The sequence below is a fragment of the Amblyomma mixtum genome, chromosome 6, assembly GCF_055824585.1.
Source record: "Amblyomma mixtum isolate Tamu chromosome 6, ASM5582458v1, whole genome shotgun sequence".
NCBI lineage: Eukaryota > Metazoa > Arthropoda > Arachnida > Ixodida > Ixodidae > Amblyomma > Amblyomma mixtum.
This window is the reverse complement of record NC_143017.1, coordinates 41832059-41858338: the sequence shown is the minus strand read 5'-3', so window position 1 is coordinate 41858338 and position 26280 is coordinate 41832059. Positions and strand designations below refer to the sequence as shown.

Genomic DNA, 26280 nt, shown 5'->3' with positions numbered 1-26280 from the left:
TTTTTTTTTCGGGAGGGGAAATAATGCCACCAGGTAGCCCTAGGTGGCATCAGAAGACAAAGAGGTTAGAGTTGGCTCACGCGCCCTGAGTGCTGGTTCCGTTAGCGCTGCTGGCGAACGGTGCCTCCTTCCTTGGTTCCATGACGATATCTTCAGATTAATTTGCGAATTTTTTCCAATTACTAAACGAGCCTCTTGGCCGTCTCTACCAATCTTCTAATTTTGTCTTGCTTGCGTCTGCTATATGAAAATTGAGCATCTACTGGCTATTCCAAAACGCTCGAGCTTTGAATTCCTGCGGCGGCATCGTGTACTCAGGGCTGGAGGGTCTTGCGCTGGATAATCATATGCTCTATCGTTGCAGTGTTTGCATGCAGGTAAGTAGAAAACCAGCGGAAAGGACACGTTCACAAGGAGGAGAACTTCACAAGCAGGACAACGCTGGAAACACAACTCGCGTTATCCTGTGTACTTCTCCTCCTTGTGAACGCGTCCTTTCCGCTGGTTTTCTACTTACCATGCACCAACTGGCCCAATAAGCTACGCTTCTTCAAGTTTGCATGCAGCATCCGCGGGGTCAAATTTTTGCCGGTAGCACTTCGTCCTTTAGCACCCAGCCCTAGCCACAAAAAGTAAACCCTCTGTGTGCGGCGGCACCCTCTATTAGCGCCAATCCGCCGCTTCTGCTGCGGTGCCCTCTGACTGCGCAGCTGCGTCAATATCTCATCCGGCACCATATACCCGCACCGCTGCGTAGCGCTCCGATATTTTGTCTCTTCCAGCCACCTTAATCTTCTTATATTCTTTTTTACTTGTGCTGCAGCCCCTGCCTCCTCTTCTTCTGAGCTCTCTTGTAGTTTGATCTCGTTATTACCATGTCTTGGCTCAGTAGTGTCCGCAGTTTGCAGAACCATGAGGGTGACGATAGTGAGCGTGCCACACACGGCGCGAATGCCCTAAAACCTCTTTAAAACAGCTTGGCGTTCACATACGCAAGGCTAATTTGACGCGATGAGGACTAGGCTGTACTTTGCCACAGTTGAAACTCGAATGAATCACCGCAGCATCACTGTACAAGTGACTATTTTACACATCGACGACTGAATGTAAATATTTCTTGTCTAAGAGTTCTCTGAACCGATACGTGCATAGAACTTGCCGAATTTAAATTTGGTATTTTGTACAATCTCGCGGAAGGAAAAGCTCGCTCATTTCGTACGGCTACGTTGACTGAATGCATGGTCCCCTCTAAAAGCCTGCAAGAACGGAATACACGTGTTGTTTGTTGTCGTTAGAGTTACGAGAAGAAAGCCGTTAAAGAGTGCAGGAGCAGATTGCTGCACTAATTATAGTACGCGGCGTGACAAAAGCAAAGCGGCGGGGGAGGGGGCGTGATAGATGCAAGCGGAGTGCCAATATGGATCACGCGAAGCTTTTGAAGCGAAAAGCTTCACTAGGCTCGCCAACACCGCGCTTCGCGTGAGCCACCCCTGAGCATCGCCGCGGCGCGCGCTACGTCGCCTCTTCTCCTCCTCGCCGCCGGTTTACCCCTCGCCGCTGCCGCGCGGTCGCCGCCGCCGTCCCAAGAGAAGATTATTTCGCAAGGCGTTGAGAGAACGCGTGAGCGGCGGCGGCGGCGGCCGTAGAAGAGGCGCAGACATTCGCCGTGGAAGGAGAAGAAGACCCAGAAGTGGTAGCGAGGGAGTTGGCTACTGCGCGCTCGCCTCCTCGCCACCGTTTGCCCTTTCGTTGCAGCCACGTGTTTAACACAGTTGCTACGCATGCGGAAGGAGGGCTAGTAACGCGCATGCCTACACCGTTATCGTGGTGCTCCCAGTGTATTGTGCGCGAACTGCGACAGCCATGACGTCAAACGAAGCATAACTCCAGCTTTTCGCTTGTATATCCAGGCTTAACGAGAGCCAAGCCATTGCTAATTTTTTCCAAAGCGTTTCTTCCTTCTGATAAAGCGCAGTGCGGCAAGCATAGTTAGTTTTATTGAGAATACTACTAGAGCCTACAGAATTTATTTTTATGACGTAACCTTCCACACGGCAAAATACATTATTAAAATTCGCGCAGCGCGCGTATAATGCGTAACTTCTTTTCACTGCTTATTTCACTTACTTTATGTCTTGTGAACTTAACCCTTGCAAAAAGACGCAACGATACCAAAAGTTTTCCCAAGAGCAGCTGCAACATCTTTAGCCAATGAGGCTTTAATGGGTATCCTTTAGGAAAAGGCGCTCCATGAGGTTGCTACTTCTACGGTGCGGAGCACGAAATTAGCTTTCGTGTTATCTGCACATATTGAGTTATTAGAGACTTTTTAGCGCTTAACAGCGTTTTATTTTTTCACTGCGCGTACATGGCTAATGTCACTGTCGCCACTTCAAAATCACAATGAAGGTATCGGTGGAGAAAAGCTACAAGAAAACTAGTTTTCCTAGCCCCGGGGGTGGACAGTCTTACCGAGACTTTCTGAAAAAAAAAGTGCAAGAAAAAAGCAATGAGCTGACTCGTGTTCAAGAAATTTAGCGCGCGAAAGTTATGCATGATGAAAATCTGCAAGGGCGCGCTGCGTACAACAGAAAAGTGAATAAGCGAAACGAAGCCCCCAACTAACTGCGAAGTTTTTGCCTACTAAAATAACTGGAATTCAAGAGTGAGAAACTTGTCCAAATTTATGCCAAGTATTTCAACATTTACCGCAAAGTGTTTTACGACTATAACGGGAGGAAAAGGAGTATAAGTTAACGATAATATCTTGAGTGCGCTGTTTTATAGAATGCACAAGCTTCAATCTTGCGCAGAAGAGCGCACAAGAGTTCTCCTTTGCGGCGTCCGCAAAAGCAAGCGCATTTAGTTTGGAAGAACTATCACAGGCACTTCTACATGCAAAAGGACAGCTGAGTTTTGTTAACACTCTAAAAATTATTTCGCAGTTTCTCTTTTTTTTAATAGAGGAATCTTAGACCTATGCATACCAGAAATTGATGGTCTCCGAGGCGGTGTTTATACGAAAATGTCGAAACTTAAAAATGCTACACAAGTAGTGATGTAACTGCATGCACAGGATAAGCATTATGACTGAAAAAAAAAAGAGCGCAGTTCAGATTATTTACGAGCTTTAAATGTGAAAGCATGCACGCTTGGTTTTACTCTGCAGCAATGGCGCATTAATATAATGTAGGTGCCAGCGAAGCTACTCTCTTCGCGTCGCGTCAATTGAAGTTCACTCACGCGTTGATACCCAAACCCAGCGCGAGAGACTGACAGTTACGACGCGGGTGCTGTGCTGCGGTGATGACCTAGTGCTCTGATGAAGTGGCCAGCGGAGTTGGTTTGCGTTGCCGGCCTGGGCTGAGAAGCAACTTGACAAGTTTCAGAAATTTTATTTTTCTTTCTTTGCTGAAGATGATGGCAGTACCGATCACATCATGAAATCAGGTGGGTTTTCGGTCATTTTCTATTGGACGGAACGCCGGATATTCTTACTGATGAGCCATATAATGCTTTCTCATCAAGAGGGTTGTGAATTTAAGACGTGAAAGCACGGAAAAATAGAGGTTGCAATGCAATATCTCTAAAGTGCTCTTTGGTTGAGTAAAAGATGGTTGTTGCTTCATATAGGGTTTGTCATTGAATTTGAGGCAAGGCTTCAAAAAGAAGCAGTGCACTGGCGCTAGGTAAAACCAACTACATTTGTTTGCCGTTGTGTGGTGCTTCTCATAATATCTTTTTTTAATCTCCGCCTGACTGCTTGCATAGCTAAGAAAAATTCTGCAAAATTTGGAATATTCTTATTAGGTCTCACAGCTTTTCGTTAAGCTGCAGAGGGGTTCGGAAACAGCCAATCCAGTTTTGTTGCGGAAGCAGCACTGCGCTAGGTGTGAGCGATTTCGCGGAGCCCAAGAGAGCCCCAATTGCGCATGTGCGAGGACGAGTGTGAGATTGTTACAGCGTAATTTCCTTTTCTCAAGTACAATTTTGATTTTCTTCACTACAGCCCCCTTTTCTCTTTCCTCTTTCACTCCGACTTCCTCTCTTCCTGTACGATGTGGTTCAGGTGTCCACAGAGATGACAGAGAATTGCTGCGCCATTTCCTTTCCCCAAAAAGCGTTGCGTTCAAAGGGCAAGGCATCGAGCCGAACGGGTGGTGACGTTCCGAGGACTCCCTGGCAGCGCTACAACACGCTGTCACGTTCCACTCCTAAAGGCGAAGCTTAAGCGGCATTAATTAGCAGTTAATTAGTACTTGGTCATCAATCGGTAATTATTATTAATTAGTAATTTGTCATTCCTTGGTAATTAGTACTTAGTTATGTGCGACGTCATCCAGTGGTGACGTCACCAGTACCACAGAGGCGTCAAAATGGTGCGGAAAACGCTTTCGCCTCTACGCACTTTAGACACTAGAAGTGCACCCTGAGATGCCGCCGCCGCTGCGATTGCTGCGCCGTTGCTTCCGCAGTTCTACTCAGGATGGCTATTGGTTAAACAACAGCCAATTTCTTTTAGCAGCAATTTCCTAAGTAGTCTTTTTTTATGATATTAAAGAGACCCCCGATAAATACGAAAGAAAAGTACTATTGGAGTCTCGTGCTGCCGTACTGTAGCGCAGGAAAAAGCGCTTCGGACGAATGCGAATGATATGTGCACGGTCACCGCCTCGATCACATTCGACCGGAGAAACGGCCGCCTTTATCTGCGATAAGTGATGGGCAGGCGGGCCAGATACAAATCAGACGGGGCTTTTATTGTTCAATGGAAAAGACAAAACAAAAACGGAAGGTAAAGCAGTGAGACCGCTCAGCTCAAACAGCCTCTGTTTTCTTTATTTGTCAACTTCTGTAGCCAGGCGAAGTGGCAGCCGCTCATTTGGGCATTGTCTGCGCGCAACCTGTTTAAAATATGGTTTGCAGTGCAGAAATCCTGTCACACACGAGTGAAGTCATGTTTTCTTTATCCCATTTTGCGCACCTTTTTTAAATGCCAGAAGAAAGCACCCCGCAGGAAGTAGTACGTAGCTTCTGCACTAACGGTAATTTCGTATCGCCGTCTAAATCCGGGCAAAACCCATTTGTTCCTACAATGAAGGTAAAAAATTGTGCATAAATAACCGCATTTTAGCTAACTATCCTTTTAATTGGCGCACTGTGTATAAATGTTTTAAAGACGAAAACTCACATGGGCAATTGACATATGCTTCCTAAAATAACGGTAAAAAAACATAGCCACGTATGAGTAAGCGTGCTTTTTGTTTTCATGTTCGATTTTTTAAACAGTGGCTTTTCCTGTATGTACAATGTACTGCCGTCTGAAACAGCTTTATTGTCTGTGAAGCATGACTTCTTATTGTGATCTAAAGAAAACCTTATAGCTTCTTGTAGTTTCTGCAAAGCCTTGAGAGCAAATATCAGAGAAAACCACTCAGCTTGATTAATATTTTCTTTCATTGTCCGAGCGTTGCATCGCATTCAAAGCCTCAGAAGCATTGGTAGGCTAGAAAACATTTCCTTAGCTGTCGCTTTTACTTCGAAACTGAAGAAGACAGCACAAATCTTGATTCCACTGCATGCACAGCAGAGTAGCATGACTGCGAAATAACTGCGTGTATTTAGGACCTCGAACAGGCGAAGAATGCTGATTCCGAACGAACATCTCGGCAGTTATATATGCATAGCTATGATAAGCATGCGCCATGAAACCATAATCGTGGCTTCGTCTTCTAATCACCTGGTCACCCACTCCACGTGCAACGCGCTGTTGTGGTGCGCCTTAGGGAAGATGGGGGATAAAGGGTACCACTTCTGTCACAACCACGTCCATTGACTCTGCCAGTCAGCAAAGCAAAGCTTTTCACATCGACATAATAAAAGGAATAAATATAGGTAAATCAAGGAATTTTCTTTTTGGCGCCAAAAGGCTGAGGAGTCCATTGTACCTGCCTGTTCAGAGCTGAAAAGACTGGCCACAATGCGTCCGGTACCGACAGCGGATATCGTGACTGTTCTGTCCTGGTTAGTAGGACCTGCATGCTGTTCACGAGGGTCTTTAGTATATACCCAACTTATAGCTCTTGGCTTTTCACCGGAGCTTCGCTTTGTGCTCGGTCAGCGATAAGCTCAGGACCTTGGTAGTGTGGAACCTCCTTCATCACTGTGGGTGGGCACTGCTTCGGTAGGGATGGCCTAGTCAACGTCTACAGCAGCCATTGCGGCATTCATCAGGCTCCTACCCTTTACACAGTGGGAGAAGGTGGAAGACAGACCGGAGGAACATCTGCAGCAACACTGATGCTACTTTCCCGTCTTTCCACTTTGTTTACTGGCTCTCCGTTCTGAATTCAGGCGGTGGTCGTCCTTCGAAACGCCAGCGTGAGGGCCACAGACTTTGGTGCACTTTTAGACAGAGCACCTTTTGCATACTATGGTGGTAGTGCACACCCACTCACCTGTATATGGTGAATGCACTATGGGTATTTGAGTGATTTTGGGACGAAGGCAATCGCGAGTAGGAAAGATCCAACCTTCATGTAACACGCTGCTGTTCAGTGCACCAGAAATATCAACTTCATTCTTTTTCACCAACCCAGGCATTGGGCTTGTGGTATTACAACGCTGTCGGTAGCTGGTTTCAATAAAAGGAAAGGTCGGTGTGGCATATGGCCATACCTATGTAATAAATGATACCTGCCGTAGTGTCGCTGTTCTGGAAGTGGACGCTCGTGCAAGCGAAGTTCTTTTTGCGGCTTTAGATTTCAAGCGCGTTCTCCTCCATGGCACCAACGTTGAGGATGTTACAGAAGCAATTTACCTGAAAGTCTCCGATCGCTCTCGGTAATCCGGCATCTATAAATTCAGGTGTAGCTTGTAAACTGAGGTGGTTCAAATTGTCGGTGGAAGTATCTGGCACAAACAGGAAAGTATGTGTCGTGGGATTATGCTCCGAGGTGATCGTAGACGGACTGGGTGAAGTCGATTGAGCACCTTTGTGCTGCCTTTCTTGGCTTCCTTGCTCACGACTCGCACGATCCTATCGTCAATAGATAGATCATCGCTTGCTGCTGAGTACGACGCTATAACAACCTGGCTTGTTATTCGCTCTAGTGGAAGAGGCGTATCATATGCCGATCACTGCAGGGCAACCAGGCCCCGTAGGAGACCAAATAGCCGGGCCCTGAATAGTCACCCAGAGGAATGCAGTTGCGTCTCACTGATTATGGCTAAAACAAGAAAAACCTATAGAGGCGTAAAGCCAGCCTTCCTGTTTAGAGCTTCATCCGCTTCCAAAGGAGTAAATTAAACAAACGAACCAGTGAGGTATCTAACATAAGTAAGGACGTCGTAAGCAAACTGTATTTGTTAGTACCGGCACCCTTCAAAGCATAAAAGAAATATTGCAAAATTGATAATACCAACGAACGAATGAAATCATACTATATATTCGCCTCAAACAGCGGCAACGAGAGTTTCGTTACGTCGCCATTATTCAGTTCAGCCGTATCATTTACAGTGCTTGGAAGGAAAGACTATAACAAACAGTTATGAAATGAGAAATAGCAAAAGCGGGCATCGACGCTGGCTCGGTCGCACAGCAACCTTGTTATAGGAAGTAAATACCGCGTTATGGCATCGTTTCGGACATCTGCGTTGTTTTTTTTTAAAGCGAAAGCTTTACTACTTGCACTTTCAGCCTTTGCCGTGGCGCGGCGGTGCCACCATTGACCTTTAGTTGACCACTGTGTGACGTCATGTGTGGCATCACGCCGAAGAGAAGGGCGACCGACTCGCGCCGTCGCAAGCCGCGGCGGTGCCACCACCGGCGCCTATCTCCTGCGCTCTCCGCTAGGAGCGCAACAGGTGCTTTGTGACGCCACGCCGAAGAGAAGGGCGACCGACTCGCGCCGTCGCAAGCTGCGGCGGTGCCACCACCGGCGCCTAACTCCTGCGCTTTCCGCTAGGAGCGCGATTGTGGCGTTACGCTTAAAGCCCCTCGATAATTTGAAAGTAGCGTCTTTCTGTGAACTATGCCGCCGAGCCGCGCACCCTCGCCGATCCTCCTCTCTCACCTCTCCCATCGGCGCTTTTCTCAACGGTGATTGGCTCCGCGGGCGGTCTCCGGGAAAAGCGCGCGGAAAGTTCGCTCTTTTTGTGTTTTCATTTTTCGTCGGCGCCATTTTTTGGCCAGCTGCCGCTGCTACGACCGAGCTTCCTGGCATTGCGCGCTTGCACTTCGCGTTATTCGCGCTCTTTTAGAGCAGCGCTATGCCGAGTTGCTGCGCATTTCAGTGCACAAGCCGGCGTGAAAAAGCCTATGTTCTTTTCACGATTCCGAACGGCAAGAAAGACAGCATTAGAAGAAAAAAGCGGCTGCACAACATCGGCCGCAAGAACTTTACCCCGACGAAGACTGCCCACCTCTGGGATCAACTACGCATTTCTTCCAAACGACTGTGTATACTGAAACTGCATGCATGCGCATCAGAAAGCCAACAACTTCACTTAATTCACTGATCATTTTGCGTCGTTATGCGTGTTATTGTTGTCACTTCCTGGTTCCGCTCAACGTGCTATAATAGCGGTGGCTGATGCATACAATGTGTGTGCATGTGTTAACAAGTGTGGAAGCAAAAGTGTTGGTGTGCGTGCAGCGGTATCCGCGGTGCGGTAAATTTTTCGAACCTCTGGTTATGGTGCACATCGCAGGATGCGGCGCATGTCCCGAGCGAGATTTAACCTAGATTTTTTTTATGAATGCAACTTGTCTAACTATCTACGCTTGTTTCTTGTTTTGCTGAACTGTTACGCTTCTACCAGGTGAGATTATCAATGCCACATTCTCGGAAAAGACCTCATATTGCATTCACATAAATAATTCATTTTTTAATAACTTCAGTGCTTTCCATTGTTGCCTGAATCTACTCAAGTATCGTAAATATCCAATGCTTGCCATTTTTGTATATTCATTGCTACAGTTTGCGATCACTTGCTTTAGTTGAGCATGGTCGCGTAGCCTTTTGTTGAAGACATCATCCGCTCAAAAACTATAGGCATACATCTGAGCTGTTTCATTTCCCTAAGTATATTTTTGTTTTCTGTGTTTTGTTTTGAGAACTGCACCCAACGGGTGACAGATTTCCACAGCTAGCTTATTCGTGGTTTTTATGTATATTTTCGGCGTAAAACTACACGACTCATCTGTAATAAACATTGCATCTGAAAAACCGTGTGTCATATTGTGACTGTATTTATACTCAAGACTTATATTAGTCAGGCACTTGCTTTAGGATAGCCTTGACTATGGCTGACCAAATTGCTAAGACCCTATAACTTTCTCTTGGGTTTTGTCACGGTCGTTGCTATCAGTTTATTTCTTTCCTAACGAAACATCTCTTTAAGCGGATTTAAAAAGGAATAGAATGTGGGCGGAAAATGCCTAAGTGTGTCGAACTTTGGGGGTGGTCTACCTAAATTTGGAAGCCAACACTGAGTTTCCCATAGCCAAATTAGGTTGGACCCCAATGTTGGTCAAATATGGACGACGTAAAATTTATGGGGTCCAGATAGACAAATTTTGGGGATAGCCCGCCTAATTTTGGAGCTCACCATTGAATTGGTCATATTAAAATTAGGCTTGACACCAATTCTGACGAAATTCGGACAAGGTCAAATTTCGGTGGTTGAGAGGGCCAAATTTTGGGGTCTGGACACTTTCCTTGGATGACGGAAAATCGGTACGCGGATCTTTGGCTCTCGGCTTCGGCTCGACATCACCTCAAGGTCACCGACAGCGGGAGCTGAAGTCGTTTCATGCTTATATTAAAAGTTCATATTCGTTTTTAAGCCACCGCGAAAATTCTCAACTACAAAAACGATTATGCCGTTGCATGTGCACTGCGCGGTGCCAAACTCAGACTGAACCTTAATGAAAAATTCTAGGACGGCCATCGAAGAAAATGCCCCAGCTTGTTCCCAGCAACCATCCCATTTCTGAAACTCGACTCGTGAACAACTTCATAAACTGTACTTCCGCGATAATTAGTTCGAAGTGAATATACATTTAACTAAACATTGGTATGCTGAAAATATTCAGGAATGTTCAAATATATTGTAAATATTATGCTTCATATACTATGCCGTGTTGAGACTTACGGTATTTAAAAGTCAAAAAGGATGTGAGATGTATGCAGCAAGTGGTTTTGTTCGTGCCGCAAGCGCTCGTAATTGGCACTTTCATTGCGCGTACGAGACTCTAATTTATGTGGCTCGTGGTAGTCGCGCGTGTCGCATGTCTTTCTCGTGTTTTTATTCAATAACAGAGCGTGGAAAAAGCGCGAACTTAAGAGCGCGTGCATGTGTCAGCCAACTGCACGGACGGCGAGCGAGCGATGGCCAAAAAAGCGTGCCGTGTGCAGCGCGCGCAGCCGACGGGCGAGGATATTCGAGGAGGAAAACGCCGGAGTGGAGGAGAGTGTCGCTACTTTCAAATTATCGAGGGGCTTTAGTTACGCTGAAGACATTAGGCTCGACTCACGTCGCTAGAAAGCAGTGCCTGTGCCAACCACCAGCGTCTTAACATTGCTTCGCGATCTCGCGCCGTCCGTGTGCGACGGCGGTGCGCATGAACGGCGGCCTGACTGGACTGAATTGTACTGGACTGGATTGGATTGGATTAGAATAGATTAGATTAGATTGGATTCGATTGGATTGGATTAGAATAGATTAGATTACATTAGATTGGATTGGATTAGATTGGATTGTATAACAGATGCATCGCCACTAGTCTAACCACAAGCACCACCACCAGCTACACTACCAGTTGAACCATGGCGTAGGTACGGTTATTGCTTTCGCAATTACCGGGCTTAACCGTGCTAAACCAGAGCGAATTTTTTTTTCTGAACAAAGGAGGGACGAAGGATGCCTGTTTGCTTAATGGTCGCGGTAATGGGCATCGGACCAGCGCGGCGGGGTTAACCATTAGGCTGCACATATTTATTTCGGGCGCTTTCTTCAGGATTATCCTAATCCAGGAAGTAGAATCCCTACGTGTACATTGACTGCAGATGTTCCAGGCTAGTTCACAGCTCGTTAAAGGCGGACCACGTCTGTGTATGCCGAGCGTCCTGATGTTTGTGGAATGGATTGGACGTTCAGATGTATATTGACGCACATTATTGGCATACGCCAATACCTGTACCTATTGCGTTCACTAGGCATCCCATCGCACCCATCATTTTTCTGATGGCGGCATTGCGGTAGTGCGGCCAAGTTTCCTGGTAGTCAGCGCGCCTTTCACATAAGGGTAGGGAAGCCCAACAATTAAGACGGTCCTATCCGTAGACACAAGTTTTTTTTTTTTGCTGGCAGCCTGTAAAGGGATTTCCCAAAGTTGAGACTGGGAGGAAATAACAAAAATAAAGCGCAATAATTATGTATCTGAAATACCACTTTAAGAGATACGCGAGTATATGAATGATCATAATGCGCAACATTTTATTTGGAGGGCCTCTTGCTTCCCAGTATTTGAGTTACACAGGCAATAATTGGGCACCAAACCATATTTATGTTGCCATAATGCGTTATTATTCCTGAAACACATTATGGAGAAAGCAATCAAACAGACGCAGAACTGTTCAGCACAGACGTATTTGTTCGAATCTCGTGGCTTGCTGTTATATCAATAAAATTTATTCACTACAATTTTGAACACTGAAGTCACGTAGGCGGCCTAAGCACGTAGCGCTTGCTGGCTGACCGGCCAGTTGGTGGATGCATCTTCAGTTAAACCACAACATTTAGGCAAGACAACAATCAAATAACGTGATTCTATCCTACCCGACAAAAAGACAATTAGATCAAAAAGGAAAAAAAATCCACTAACACTTATTAAGCACAGAAAAGAAGGCCAGACATATGATGTATACAAATACTAAATAAGCAGTGATTGACACATGCAAAGCTACACAGAAATATCACTCTTGCATTAATTCTCAGCACCACTTCCTTATGTTCTTCACCGTTATTCATTTTTCAATATGGCAGTGATCGCCACTAAGCTCGTTAAATACCGCAGCGACATGGAAGTTCCAATACTTCTTTTCGTAGATTCTTCTAACCCTTGGCTTAACGCTTTGTTTTTCTATATATAATGCATATAATATGTCATATAATATATATATATATATATATATATATATATATATATATATATATATATATATATATATATATATATATATATATATATATATATATATATATATACCATTCCCGGGAATACCATTCCCGAAACTGTTGGAAAAATAAACGTTAAAAGAACAGTCGCGTTTGTTGTAATACTCTACCTAAACTAGTAAACTGGGCCATTGGAACCCCTACTGAATACTATATATATATATATATTAGTTCGTGGAGAATAACGCCGGTTTCAAGTATACAGTTTAGTACGTTTTGCTTCAGATCTTTCAGGTCATTGAACTAGGAATAGAAATCTCGAAAACGTACTTTATCTCCAGTCGTTGGTTTGGCGAGCTCCATCTGCCTCGTGGTGTTCCAAAGCTTCGTTTCACCTATTCGTTGCAGAAAGGCCATGTAGGGGCACGCGAATGGTAGGTTGCAGTCATATTAGTTGCGGCCGTTCCGTTCTTTAATCTTTCGTATTGTTGAACTGTTGTCATGTCAGGTACGTGCATGAGTGTAGCATGCGAGCCGCACGCGTAATGGTCAAATACCAACGGCTTCTCTTATTTATTCCTGCCCTCCTTTTTGTTAATGTTGCTGCTAGCCCCCATCAATTCCTTTTTTGCTGTGATACGTCTGCACAGTAATTACTTATTCGAAGTTGTGGAAAGAGGAACCCAAGATTTTATTTTTGAAGCAGGGAAGCACTCTTTCAGGCAAGAAACTCACAAAGCATAGATTATCCTACTGGTGGTTATAAGCGATTTCTTAAGCCTTCTATTCGAAATGGCTTTGGTGCAGGCCTCACCAGCAGAACGAGAGCTACAGCTCGCTACTTGAACACTTGAACAGCGTAATAAATCACCAATGTCTACTCTATATTGCTGCTCCTGATGCCGTGCCTATTTTCTGTTTTACTTGCTGTTAGTCGTGCAGCTTGCTTAGCGTTTACTCACATTGAGGCACTGGCTTGAAGCAAGTTTTTTTTTAAGTCAGTCCTTCAGAAGGCATTGATTGCATCTTGCAAATTCTCTGTAATCAAACAACAATCCCCTGCGCCCTAAGCATAAGCGTGCAATAACGATATAGGTTGACTACTGCAGCCATGAAGCTAGTTTCGTGCTAGCATAAAAACCGGAACCCTTTCCTCGGGGTAACAGTCGAGCACCTATATTAGGGCGCATTGTTAAATATGCTGATCTCAAAATACCTTAATTGTTTTCATATAACCCTGTACAGAGAGATTAGGTGTATTCTTCGTGGGCAGAGTCGAAATTCAGTTGTGAAAAAGGTCATTATTTAGCCTGCGGGCTGGATGGATTGATGGAAACAACTTTATTACACCAAACAAAAAATCTTCCCGGGTGGTCCCCTACTGGTCCAGGAGTCCACGGGCTTGCGCTTCACGTGCTGCTCGTCGGCTCCGGCGATTTTCAGCCGGAGCAGCGGAAGTTTCCGCCTGACCCTAGCAAGTTCATCCCCAACGTGCACCGAAAGCTGTCGGGAACATCTGGACACCAGTTTTTTCCAAGGTGGGCCCGGTTAAACCCCTTTTTCGGGCAACACATGGCCCGATCGGGCCGGTGGCGCGGCTAGGCCTCACGGCCGAACCGGTACCCGGCACATCGGGGCCTCTGGCCACTGACGCCAGTATGGCTGCTCCGCAAATCTCCTGCTGAGGCTACGACCCCGAAAACATGCACTGGACAACGGTTAACCCAGCGGCAACCGAAGGCCCAGTTTCGGTAACGGTTACCCCAGCGGCAACCGGAGGCCCAGATTCGGCAAGATTTCGCAGCGCCGCGTTGAACGCCGCAGTGCTGCGCCGAGCGCAAGACAAAGCCTTAAAGCCGGCGTCCGTAGACGCGGCCGGCGTTCACGCCGGAAACCAGCAGTCACCCGCCCCGCACGCGTCGGGCCGCAGTCGGCGACTGCTCACGAAGTGGAAACCGCCTGTTATTCCCAAGCCTGTTCCAGACGACTACGTCGCCGTCATCAAGCCTCGGACCCGCGTCTCGTTGTACGAGACTTTCCAGGAGACCGGCTACGGCCGGGCGTTCACGGCTCTCCTGGGCACGCAACCCGCAACAGACCTTACCATAATACCGGTAAGAGAACAAAACCTCATTATTGTTCAGACTGCGAAACCTGAGCTAGCCGACCGGATCATCGGCGAATTTGAACTTAATGGACCCGACGGGAGGGTCCCCCTTGTGGGGCACCTGTGCCAAGACGGCAAGGACGTCTAATACGGCGTCATTACCGTCCGCAACTCTGAAACTACGGACTCGCTCCGTACTAGGCTCCAATGGTGCTACGGCACCATCGTGGAAGTGCGAAAATTTGGGACATCCAACAAAGCGAGACTGACTTCTGCCGGAACAGAGAAGCCACGTTTCGTGCACTACGATTCAGAGCTTGTACAAGTTAGGCCTTACCAGCGAACCATTCCAGCCTGCCGACATTGCGGTGTGGTAGGCCACCGCGTGGACGCCTGCCCCGGCCAGAGGCTGGACCGGTGTGGCCTGTGCGGACAGCAGGCTCTACTCGTTGAGGGGGTGCGGGCCCCTCACCAGTGCAACCCAAAGTGTTCAGTGTGCGGCGGGGCCCATGCCACGGGGGGCCCTGCGTGTACGGCTAAATATCGCGCTATCCATCCCCCGCATGCCGAGCGCGGGCGTAAATCGAAGCGGAACCGACGCAAGCGTGGCAAGCGTCGCCCAGACAAGCTGAAGGCCAAGGCTGCCGACCAAGCCATGGACCAGCCTGTGAATTCCTCTACCGGGAGCCAGGGGAAACCTCCAGCTCCGCCACCGCCGCCTCAAGCCGGTGCAGCGAAGCCCCTCGGACCTCCCCAGAACGGCGGCTCCAAGACGTGGGCAAACGTTGTCAAGCAACACTCCCAGGTGAGCGGCGCAGGCAAAGCAGCTTATCCCTTCCCTCCCCCTTCCCAATCCCAACCACGGCCAATCTCTGCCGAATAAAAAGAAATATCTCCTCTCCGCGAGCAGGTTGCAAATTTTCAAAAGCGCCTCGCAATAGCGGAGGCCCGCCAAAATTCCCCCAACCACACCTCTGCCTCACCCGCAGCAGAGGCAATGGAAAGCGACGCAACCCCTTCAGGACAGGCTGCGCATGCCCTCATGGCACTCGAGGCGAGAGTGAGCGCGCTCGAAACTCAAGTTAACAACAGAATATCCGCATTGGAAACGCAAATCAATGCCACACTTACGGCGACACTTAACAATATTAGCCACCCTGCGGCATCTATCCCAAACCTCATAACCGCTCAGTTCGCTCAACTCACCCGCGCTCCCAAGCGCGCTGGCCCGCTCAAAACCTTCGCACGCCGGCAGCTCAAAGCGTCTAGGCGTCGAATCGCCGGAGAAGAAGAGGTCCCCTGTGTCATCCCCAGTATAGAGAACGCTCCTCTCTTTGGAGCCACTGGCTCTCAAGCCTCCTCTCTCCAAACTCACAACTCTACCCTTGATCAAGGCGGGCGCCCCTAGAAATAGGAAGCATCCGCGAAGCAATTCGATCCCTATTCAAATTGTACAGTGGAACTGTCGCGGATTCAAGGCACGCACAAAGCGAGCCGATCTACGCCTTTTCCTTACAACTTTCCCAGAATTACCTGCTGTGGTGGCCCTTCAGGAGCCAGGAAATGGCGCCACCCTTGCCAGTTACACGGTGTACCAGCAGGATGCGCAGAGCTGCCTCTGCGTACATAAAAATTACACGGCCTCCCAGGTTGACCTGGATCTTAGCGCTAATTTCTCCTATGTAATGCTGACGATCCTTCCGCTACGCAAACAGGACCCCCCATTGCACATACTCAACATTTACTGTCCCCCAAAGCTACCAAATGTTACATTCGCAGACATCTTCAGCCGGGCTTTGAAGGTCGCGAATCGGGATCCCCTCATAATCGCTGGGGACTTTAATGCTCCCAGCACCTTATGGGGGTACACACGTGAAGAGAAACGCGGACGCAAGTTGGCGGAGCTTGTTTCCACCCTGGGCCTTACTCTTCACACGGATCCCGCGCAACCCACTCGTATAGGTAACTCCGTTACACGCGATACGTGTCCGGACCTCACCTTTACGAAAAATATTCGCTATGCAGATTGGAGGAACACCGAGGAATCCCTCGGTAGCGACCACTGCATAATTACCACTACAATCCATACCAAACCACTCACAAGACCACAGGCCAATGCAAAACTACCCGACTGGACCAAATTTAGGAGCAGCTACACCAATCCTCAATCGATAATGGACCAAGGATACTCAACGTGGTCCCAACACCTAGTATCCCACTTGAAATCAGTCGAGCAAAATGTTCAACTCTCAGAGGCGAGCCCGGCGGTGGATAACCACCTCCTCCACCTCTGGGAGGCACGACACAGCCTAGTCCGCCGCTGACGTCGTCAAAAACACAATCGGAAACTCAAAACTCGCATCGCAGATATCACCCAACAGGCGGCACAATACGCGGCCCAACTCGCCGACTCCAATTGGGTGCACCGATGCAACACTGCAGCTCGGCAAATGTCGAGTCGGAGTACGTGGCGCCTCTTCCGCGCCCTTATTGATCCGGCACAAACCCGTACTGAGACACAAAAACAGCTTCAAAGGGCTATACATAACTTCACTGGAGACACGGCCAAACTGGCCGATGCGCTCCGCGACAAATATTTGAGTATACACCAGGATCCCCGTGGTCAGGCGTACTCGTATGCAGGTTCCGAGAACGCGGATTTCGATCAACCGTTCCAGCTCCATGACCTAAAAGCGGCCCTGGCCAAAATGAAGCGAGGTACAGCACCAGACCGGGACAAGGTGACGGTAAAGCTTATTGCCAACCTCCCAGATCCCGCCTACGAAACTCTCCTAGATTACTTCAACACTATCTGGATTGGAGGCACACCACTCCCCATAGATTGGAAAACGGCACTAGTAACTTTCATTCCCAAGCCAGGTAAAGCCATTAACACCGACAACCTCCGGCCCATCTCCCTCACTTCGTGTGTGGGGAAGCTGATGGAGACTATGGTCCGCGACAGATTGTCGGCTTTCCTGGAACAGCAAAACATTTTCGCAGACACCATGCACGGTTTCCGCCCACACCGATCCGCACAAGATGTCCTGTTGCAACTTCACAAGGAGATTCTCGACCCCGTCGAGCACCCCAGCAATGATAAAGTAGTCGTCGCACTTGACCTGCGGGGGGCTTTCGACAATGTGACCCACGAGATCATCCTATCCCACTTGTCGCAAACAGACTGTGGGCGCAGTACTTCCAATTATATCAAAGAATTCCTTACAGATCGCCAATCCTATATCCGGCTGCAAGACAGAGAATATGGCCCATATCAACTTGGCACACGAGGGACCCCACAGGGAGCTGTCCTCTCGCCATTACTATTTAATCTGGCCATGATGAAGCTCCCTGCCCAGCTGGCAGAGGTCGCCGGTGTGCAGCACGCTCTGTATGCGGACGACATCACCCTCTGGGCAACACAACAATCGGTTGGAGACATCGAGACCAACCTACAACAAGCGGCAGCTATTGTGGACGAATACGCTCGTCGCTGTGGTCTTGAATGCTCCCCGAGCAAATCTGAATTTGTGCACATACGCCCCAACTCAAAGTGCACAACCAAAATTGCCCTTTCCCTACTTAGCGGACCGATACCTGAACACGAGGAGATCCGGGTACTGGGGCTTTTCATTCATCACAGGCGCAAGATAGACACTACCCTAAACAAGCTACGTAAGGTGGGGGACCAGGTGGGTCGGATGCTCCGCCGGCTGTCCAATAAAAGGGGGGGGGGGACTACGATGCAAAGATGCCCTGCGGCTGGCCAATGCATTCGTGACCAGCCGGATTTTATATTGGGCTCCTACCTCCACCTACGCAAATGCGATGAGAATGCCTTAGAAGTAGTTCTCCGCAAGATTTATAAGAGAGCGCTCGACCTCCCCATAACGACGTCCAACAAGCGTCTCCTCGGTCTGGGGATGACCAACACCTTTGGGGAGTTACGAGAAGCTCATTTTAACAATCAATACTTGCGCCTAAGCAAAACACCTGCGGGGAGCCGCCTTCTGACCCGCTTACACATATCCTACGCAACACATACAGAAGAACGGGTCCGCATCCCTGAAGCCTGGCGCTTTGCACTCCAGGTGCGACCCCTTCCGAAGAACATGACTGCAGACACCCATGATGGTCGCCGTCTCGCGCGGGCGGAGGCTATTTCTCAACAATATGGCCATAAGCCAGGTGTCTTCTATGTGGATGCGGCCGGCCCAAACCATGGGGGTTGGTACACGGCAGCCGTCATCCACCAAAACACTACAGTTCAGGGCCTTACTTTCCGTGGCCCAAACATTACATTTGCGGAAGAGATCGCCATTGCACTGGCAGCCGCAGATCCAGAGTCCCGAGTCATTATTGCGGACTCCAGGGGCGCCTGCCGCAATATTGAGCAAGGGTATATTCCAGACCGTGCTTTCAAAATTCTCCACGCATGCGAATACACAGGGTTCCCGACCCATCGTACCGTCGTGTGGGCTCCGGCTCATGCGGGTCTTGAGGGGAACGAGGCAGCCGACGCTGCCGCCCGCGCGCTTACTCACCGGGCGTCGCCTCATCCGCAGCCTGATCCGGAATTAAATTTCAATCCGGCCATCACCTTTAAAGAGATCACCTCTCTTTATCAAAATTTTGGGCGCCAGGGTTGGGCGCCTGATCATCCGGGGTCCGGGAGGAGAGTTCTCGGGCTAGCGCATGAACGCGCTCATTACCGGGGATCGAGGCATGCCCAGGGACCCACGACAGAGTAACCGTTCGGTCGAGAGAGATGACTGTGGCAAGAATACGATGTGTTGCCGGCGTCGCCACGCCCTTTAGGTAGTGGCGGTACGCGGCCTGGGAATCTGTGCAAATTTCGGTTACGTTTTTGTCAATGGTGGAGTGGGCCAGAGCAAGTGCGATGGCGGCTCCTTCCGCTTCTGCAGGCGAATTAGTCCGGATAGTGGCGGCGGCCCCCACTGTGCCGTCTTCATAGCCGGCGACTGCCGTGAAATATCGTGTTTTCGAATTTTAAGGCGGAAGCCTTTAATGTCTCATCGTTGTAAGCAGCAGTTGTTGACAGAAATGTCACGCTTTTCAATTGGTCGAAAAGGTCGTGACGTCACAGTGCGCGAATTTCAAACGGGGCAATTGTACTTTGGCTAGTAACCATGCAACCAATTGAAGGGATCGTATAGTGATGCTCCAAGTAATTGGGACTGAGCTTAGTTAATTGCTTAATTACCCAAATAGCCTAATTGTCTTTTCTAATCAGGCCATATAAATAAATAAAGCTTAGTAGGAAATTGGTCGAGCTCGGGAATCGTACCCCGGGCTTCGGCGTGCGAGACGAGCATGCTATCCACTCCGCCATGCCAGCTCAATGGTTTGGAATGAACAAAGGTGCGTCTAGTGAATACGGTGTCTTCGCTCACTCTCATTCTTCTCCCTTCCCTTCCGACGAGGCTTAGGTGTCCACCGAGATATGGGAGACAGATACATTTCCTTTCCTCAAAAACCAATTTACCGACGAGCAAGCGGTAGAACCGAATGGGCGATGGCGTTCTATGGACTCCCTGGCAGCGTTGCAAGACGCTGTCGCGTTCAACTCTTAGAGGCGAAGCTTAACATCTTAACCACACATCAGTGACCACACTTTAGGTCAAAAAAGTGCCCTCCTGTGTTTTGACGGGTGTCCACCAAGATATGTGAGACAGTTACTGCGTGATTTCCTTTCCTCAAATACAATTTTCATTTTCCTCATTACGGCCCTCTTTGTCTTCTCTCACTCCCACGTCCTCCCTTCCTCTACGGTGCGGTTCAGGTGTCCACCGAGATGACAGAGTATTACAGCGCCATCTCCTTTCCTCAAAAGAGCGTTGCTGCGTTCAAAGGGCAAGGCATCGCGCCGAACGGGTGGTGGCGTTCCGTGGACTCCCTGGCAGCGCTACAACACGCTGTCGCGTTTCACTCGTAAAAGCGAAGCTTAAGCGTCATTAATTAGTAGTTAAATAGTATTCAGGCATTAATCAGTAATTAACCACTAATTAGTGATTTGTCATCCCTGAGTAATTAGTACTCAATTATATGTGACGCCACCAGTGCCACAGAAGCAGCGAAAGTGGTGCGGAAAACGCTTCCGCCTCTACGCACTTTAGACAGTCAAAGTTCCCCCTGAATTTTTGTGCCGCGTCGACATTGTGACGTTCCCGCCTGTCGGGGGTCAGTCACAATGCAACACAGTTGTTTGTTGCTATATACGGGTTCTGCTGAAGCGAGGAGAATTGAGCCAACACACAACGCCTCTGAGTCAACCTAATTTATTCACACTCTCTGCCTGAAGGTGTAACTGGGAGTTCCGCTCACCGCTGTCTTGTATCAGGCGTCGCGGTGCAGTCCGGCCAACAGGTGCCTCGCTCTCGGCTGCTCTGGCAGGGTGGCGCTCAGGCCGGTGGCAGTCCCACGTTTCGGTGACTATGACAGGTGGTGGCGTCAGGCTTCTTGGGCGTCTCGGCTGGCGGTACTCTGACGGGTGGTGGCGTCAGGCTTCTTGGGCGTCTCGGCTGGCGGTACTCTGACGGGTTGTGGCATCCGGCTTCTTGGGCGTCTCGGCTGGCGGTCAGTTTGCAGCGGATGTCCTCGGGTCCGGCCTCACCGACTACAGACCAGCGCGATCTGCTTCCGTCCACCTCGCCCGTCTCTGCCCGTTCTTCACTTTTTCTGGGAGACCGCTAGGGGGCCAGACGAAGAGAACGCCGTTCGCAAGTGCTCCTGCCTCGACGCCGCCTTACAACCGAAAAACATCAAAGCAGTAGAAAATGGAGCACTCCATCGCTTTCTACTGATCAAGCGAAATCCGTGGATACCCGCTTTACATCCGTGAGTCCCGATTTCGCCATTTTCTGCCTGTCGGAAAATCCAAGGCAGAGAACGCCGCGCTAGGCCTAGGCGGCGTCGGGCCGTCGGCCCGAAGGAACGCTGCTACATCTCACGACGCACCCGTGAGGATGGCTGACGCAGATGCGGCGGCGTCGGCCGGAGCCACGACACCGCTCGAAGAGAATCTTCAAAGCGACGCCAACGCTACCGACAACGCTACCGACAACGCTACCGACCACGCTAACGACAACGCCACGGACCTCTCGCAGAAGAGAACAATCGACAATGGGGGATGGTTCACTGCCAAATACCAGAACTCGAGACTGATTGCCGTTCCGGAGGCCGGGACAGACGCGGCGGACAATTCAGCGCTGAGCCAACCCAAACTCAATTGGAATCCCGTTCGGCGAGAGAAGCTACCTCCTTTGCCAAAAAACGACTTCAAAGTCATACTTAGACCGACGAATGGACTCAACATCAGCCAACTGAGCACGCATCAGATGGCCCGGGCTATAACTAAAGCATGCGGAAAACCGGACATCTGCAACGAAGGCCGCTTCCTTATACGGCTGCGCAACGGATCCAACATCGCTATACTCAGCACGCCAAGCATGGAGACTGCCAGTGCTGTGCAGTGTATTTCAAGTCTGCGCTTTGATGCAAAGAACTATTCAGTGACAGCTTACGTGGCCGCGCCCGGACAATTCATGCAAGGGTGTCATTCATGGAGTGGACGCCGGGACCACGCCAACTGAACTACTCTCACATCTTCGGGTACGTACCCAAGGAGTCAAAATACTTTATGCAAGAATGCTTGGCAAATCCCAAAGCGCGGTCATTACCTTCGAGGGAAAGATCGTTCCGCGCTACGTCTATTATTACGGCGGCGAGATACGTTGCTACCTCTATCGATCATCGCGGCAAGTTTGTTATATATGCTTAAAGGCCGGACATAGGGCGGACGTATGCCCGACACCTGACGTCGTCGTCTGCTCTAAATGCACCGAGCCAGTGATCGAGGACGGACACTCCTGCGAGCCCAGGTGTGTGCTATGCACGGAAGCGCATCCTACAGGGGCAAAGGAGTGCAAGGAGCGCCTCAGGAAACCGAGACCACGGACGAGAAAAAAAGAGGAACCAGGCGGCGGAGACAACGGCGGACGCGGCCGGGCCCGGAAGCGCTGGTTCAGCGAGGACTCCAGTTCGAGATCCACGTCCAAATCGGCATCGAGATCGGGTTCAAAGTCGAGATCGGCGTCCAGGACCCGGGAGGATCCAGAAACCAAAAAGAAGCAGCAGCAGAAGACCACACCAAAAAAGGAGGAAGCAACCAGGGTGAGCTGGAAAGAGCATCTTTTCCCTACCTCTCCCACTGCTCCAAAAAACACAAACACACAGAAAACAGTGATAGGCAACAACGCTAATGGGGAAGTTAACGCGGAAGTTCAAGAGCTAAGACAAATAATTCAGACGCTCAGGGCAGAAAACGCCGAGCTGAGGCAGAAACTAAACGATCTGATAGACGAACTAGAGGCCCAAAGAACAGGGCAGAACAACACTAACCCGCAAACAGATGAAGATCACGCGACAACTATAGGGCGCCAGGAATTTACAACTGCCATGGTTGCTGTTAACAATGCACTGGCAAATCTTAGCAACCTCATCTCCAACATCCAAGACGAGACGCGCAAGGATAGAGAGCGTCTAGTACAATTCACAGCCATGAAATCCAGAGGAAAACCATATAACAGGCCATCTCAGTATGGCGAGCAACCGTAAACGCTCGGTCAAGTTGGAAACCCTCGAAATATGGCAGTGGAACTGCCGTGGGATCCGCCGAAAGCAGGGTCTTCTTAAACAACACATCACAAATTGCACCTCTCCGCCAGACATAATCGCCCTACAGGAAACTGGCTGCTCACTCACTCTCGCGGGGTACTCCGTCTACGAGGGGCAGGGGCAAAGCAAGGTCGCCACGCTGGTTGCGAAAGCAGTCACCGCAATCAGACACGACATCGACGGAACGGACATTGACCACGTCCTTATAGAAATCATTACCCAAAAGAGAAGCCAAGAAAGCACCTTCCTACTTAACGTGTACAGCCCGCCAAGCCAGAGGAAAGCCAATTTCATCTACCTGCTAGGCAAAGTAGAAGAAGCAGCAGGCAAGAACGGTATCGTTATTCTGGGGGACTTTAATGCCTGGCATAGAAGCTGGGGCTACGTTCGGGAAACCCAGAAAGGCAGGGATCTAGCCAGAGAAGCTGATCGTAGAAGGCTCACCCTCATCACTGACCACACCCAACCCACGCGAGTGGGGAACAGCATCAACCGAGATTCGTGCCCAGACTTATCATTTGTCAGAGGGGTAAGGCACGCAAGATGGGAAAACGACGGCGAAACTCTAGGCAGTGACCACTGCATCCTGCGCCTTATAGAAACCCTCCCGATCAGGAGAAACATGGCCAGGCTAGACTGACAAACTGGGAAGCGTATAGGAAATCGAGGGCACAGTCTGAAGACGCTGAGATCACCGACATAAAAGGCTGGGTCGCAAGAATCAAGACAGACTGGCAAAAACTAACCCGAAAGGTCGCCCTCACTACCAACACGCCCGAGGTAGACAAACATCTCTTACACCTTTGGGACGCCAGACGGGGCCTACTAAAAAGGTGGAAAAGGCAAAAGCATAATAGGCGGCTCAAGCGTAAGATCGCTGAGGTCACCAGACAAGCCGAAGAATATGCGACGGAGCTCTCGAGGCGCGACTGGAACCAAAAGTGCAACGAACTTCAGGGGACTCTAGGTTGGGCCAAGACATGGGCTTTGCTAAGGGCTCTCATAGACTCAACCACGACAAAATCCGAAACTCGTAAGACGACCCAAAGGATCGCGCACCAGTTCCAAGGCACTGACGAGGAACTACTACAGAACATCAAGCAGCGTTATATCGGCAATGCAACACACGCCGACAGAAGCTTGGCATACACGGGCAAAGCGAATCCCGCTCTGTACGAACCCCTTACCATACAAGAAGTCAGACACGCTGTGATGTCCGCCACAAAGAACACAACACCAGGGAGGGATGGCATCACTAATGCCATGATAAGAAATTTGGATGACAATTCAATCAAAAGATTGACAGAATTCGTCAATAAACACTGGGAACAGGGGACCCTCCCGGACGACTAGCGACATGCGGAAATAGTAATGATTCCGAAGTCCGGAAAGACTCCAAACCTGGAAAAGCTTAGACCAATTTCCTTAACATCATGCTTGGGAAAAGTGTACGAGAGAGTTGTGCATCACAGGTTGCAGACCCACCTTGAGGACAACGAACTCATGCCACACACAATGTTTGGATTTCGAAAATACCTATCGACACAAGACGTTCTCCTGCAGATCAAGGAGGAGGTGCTTACTACCGTTCCAAAATATGGAGAAAACATCTTGCTCGCTCTCGATCTTAAAGCGGCCTTCGACAACGTCAGTCATAGGGCTGTGCTGGAGGGGCTTAGCAAACTGGGTTGTGGGCAGAGAATATTCAACTATGTGAAAGCCTTTCTGACTAACCGAACCGCTACCATTGGAATAGGAGGCATCAGGACTGACACCTTCAACACCCCCGAAAAAGGAACACCGCAAGGCTCTGTGTTATCACCTATGCTTTTTAATATTGCAATGATTGGTTTAGCAAGGGCGCTTGAAGAAATTGAAGGAATCAGGCATGCCATCTACGCAGATGTCACAATCTGGGTGACAAGGGGATCCTTAGGAGAAAAACAAGAGCTTCTTCAGCGAGCAGCAGACACGGTCAACGCATACGCCCGACACTGTGGACTCGCATGCTCCCCTGAAAAATCCGAGGTGCTCAGAGTCTACAGACAAGGGTATGATCTGCAAAACTCCATAGATATCTACATAGGGGAAACGAAGGTTCCGGAAGTATCGAAAGTTAAGATCCTCGGCATGTGGATCCAAAGCAACCGTCGTATTGATCACACGGTCAGACAGCTAGCAAATACCACAGCACAGATCACCAGGATGATTGCAAGAATTTCCAACAGAAGAAGAGGTATGAAGGAGGAAGACACATGTAGGCTAGTACAGGCCCTCGTGGTCAGTAGGATCTTATACGGCGTCCCCTACCAAACACCGCTCGAGCAAGAAAAGGAGCAGTTAGAGGCAATTCTTAGAAAAGCATACAAATGCGCTCTCGGACTGCCGGTCAACACTTCGACGGAGAAATTCCTTAAACTGGGCATAAACAACACAGTACAAGAACATATCGAGGCCCACCTTCTCGCGCAGAAAACAAGACTGGTACTGTCCGCAACAGGCCGAAACACGCTGCGGTTGCTCGGCATGAGGGACGCTTTGAAAGAAATCAATAGCACAGAGAGCGTTCCAAATGAAATCAGGAGGATCATTGAGATCAGCCCGATTCCTAAAAACATGCATCCCGATATACATAAGGCGAGAAGAAAGGCAAGATCTGAATTCCACGAAAGAAGCTTCGCCGGGGCAAAAAACGTATTATACGTTGACGCAACAACATACAGACACCGATACGGCTCGGTAGCCAGCGTGGTGGATCACCAGCTCAGGGAAATCAACTGCGCTTCGATAAAAACCAACAACATCCTCGAGGCTGAGGAAGCAGCAATTGCACTCGCCATCACCCAGCAGAGTGACGAGCCCCATGCACACATCATTACAGACTCGCAAGAGGCGTGCAGAAGATACAGCAGTGGACGCATATCCACTGCAGCCATTCACATACTCAAGGCGAGGACGATCACTTTTACGAGTTGCTTCATCACGTGGACACCAGGCCATGAGGCTGTCAAAGGGAACCAATGTGCGGACGCCAATGCCCGAGGATACGCCAACCGGGAGGCGCGCACCGAAGGGGAACTGGACGCGGTCACTAGACGGTATGGAGCCATCTTAGAACACCAACGAGCCCTCCGTAGGGCCTACCCTCCTCCCCACAAAGACCTTAGTAGAGAGCAGTCGGTTGCCTGGAGACAACTGCAGACTAATACATACCCCAATCTGAGTTTACTCAGCAAAATTTATCCTTCCACATATGCCAACAAATGCCCGCTATGCGGTGAACACCCAACGCT

General features: G+C 49.4%; 1 pseudogene; it reads left to right on the top strand.

Annotated features, from left to right (window-relative positions):
* Window positions 1-13601: 13601 nt before the first annotated feature.
* On the top strand, window positions 13602-21903 carry LOC149338828 (uncharacterized; annotated as a pseudogene).
* The last annotated feature ends 4377 nt before the right edge of the window (window positions 21904-26280 follow it).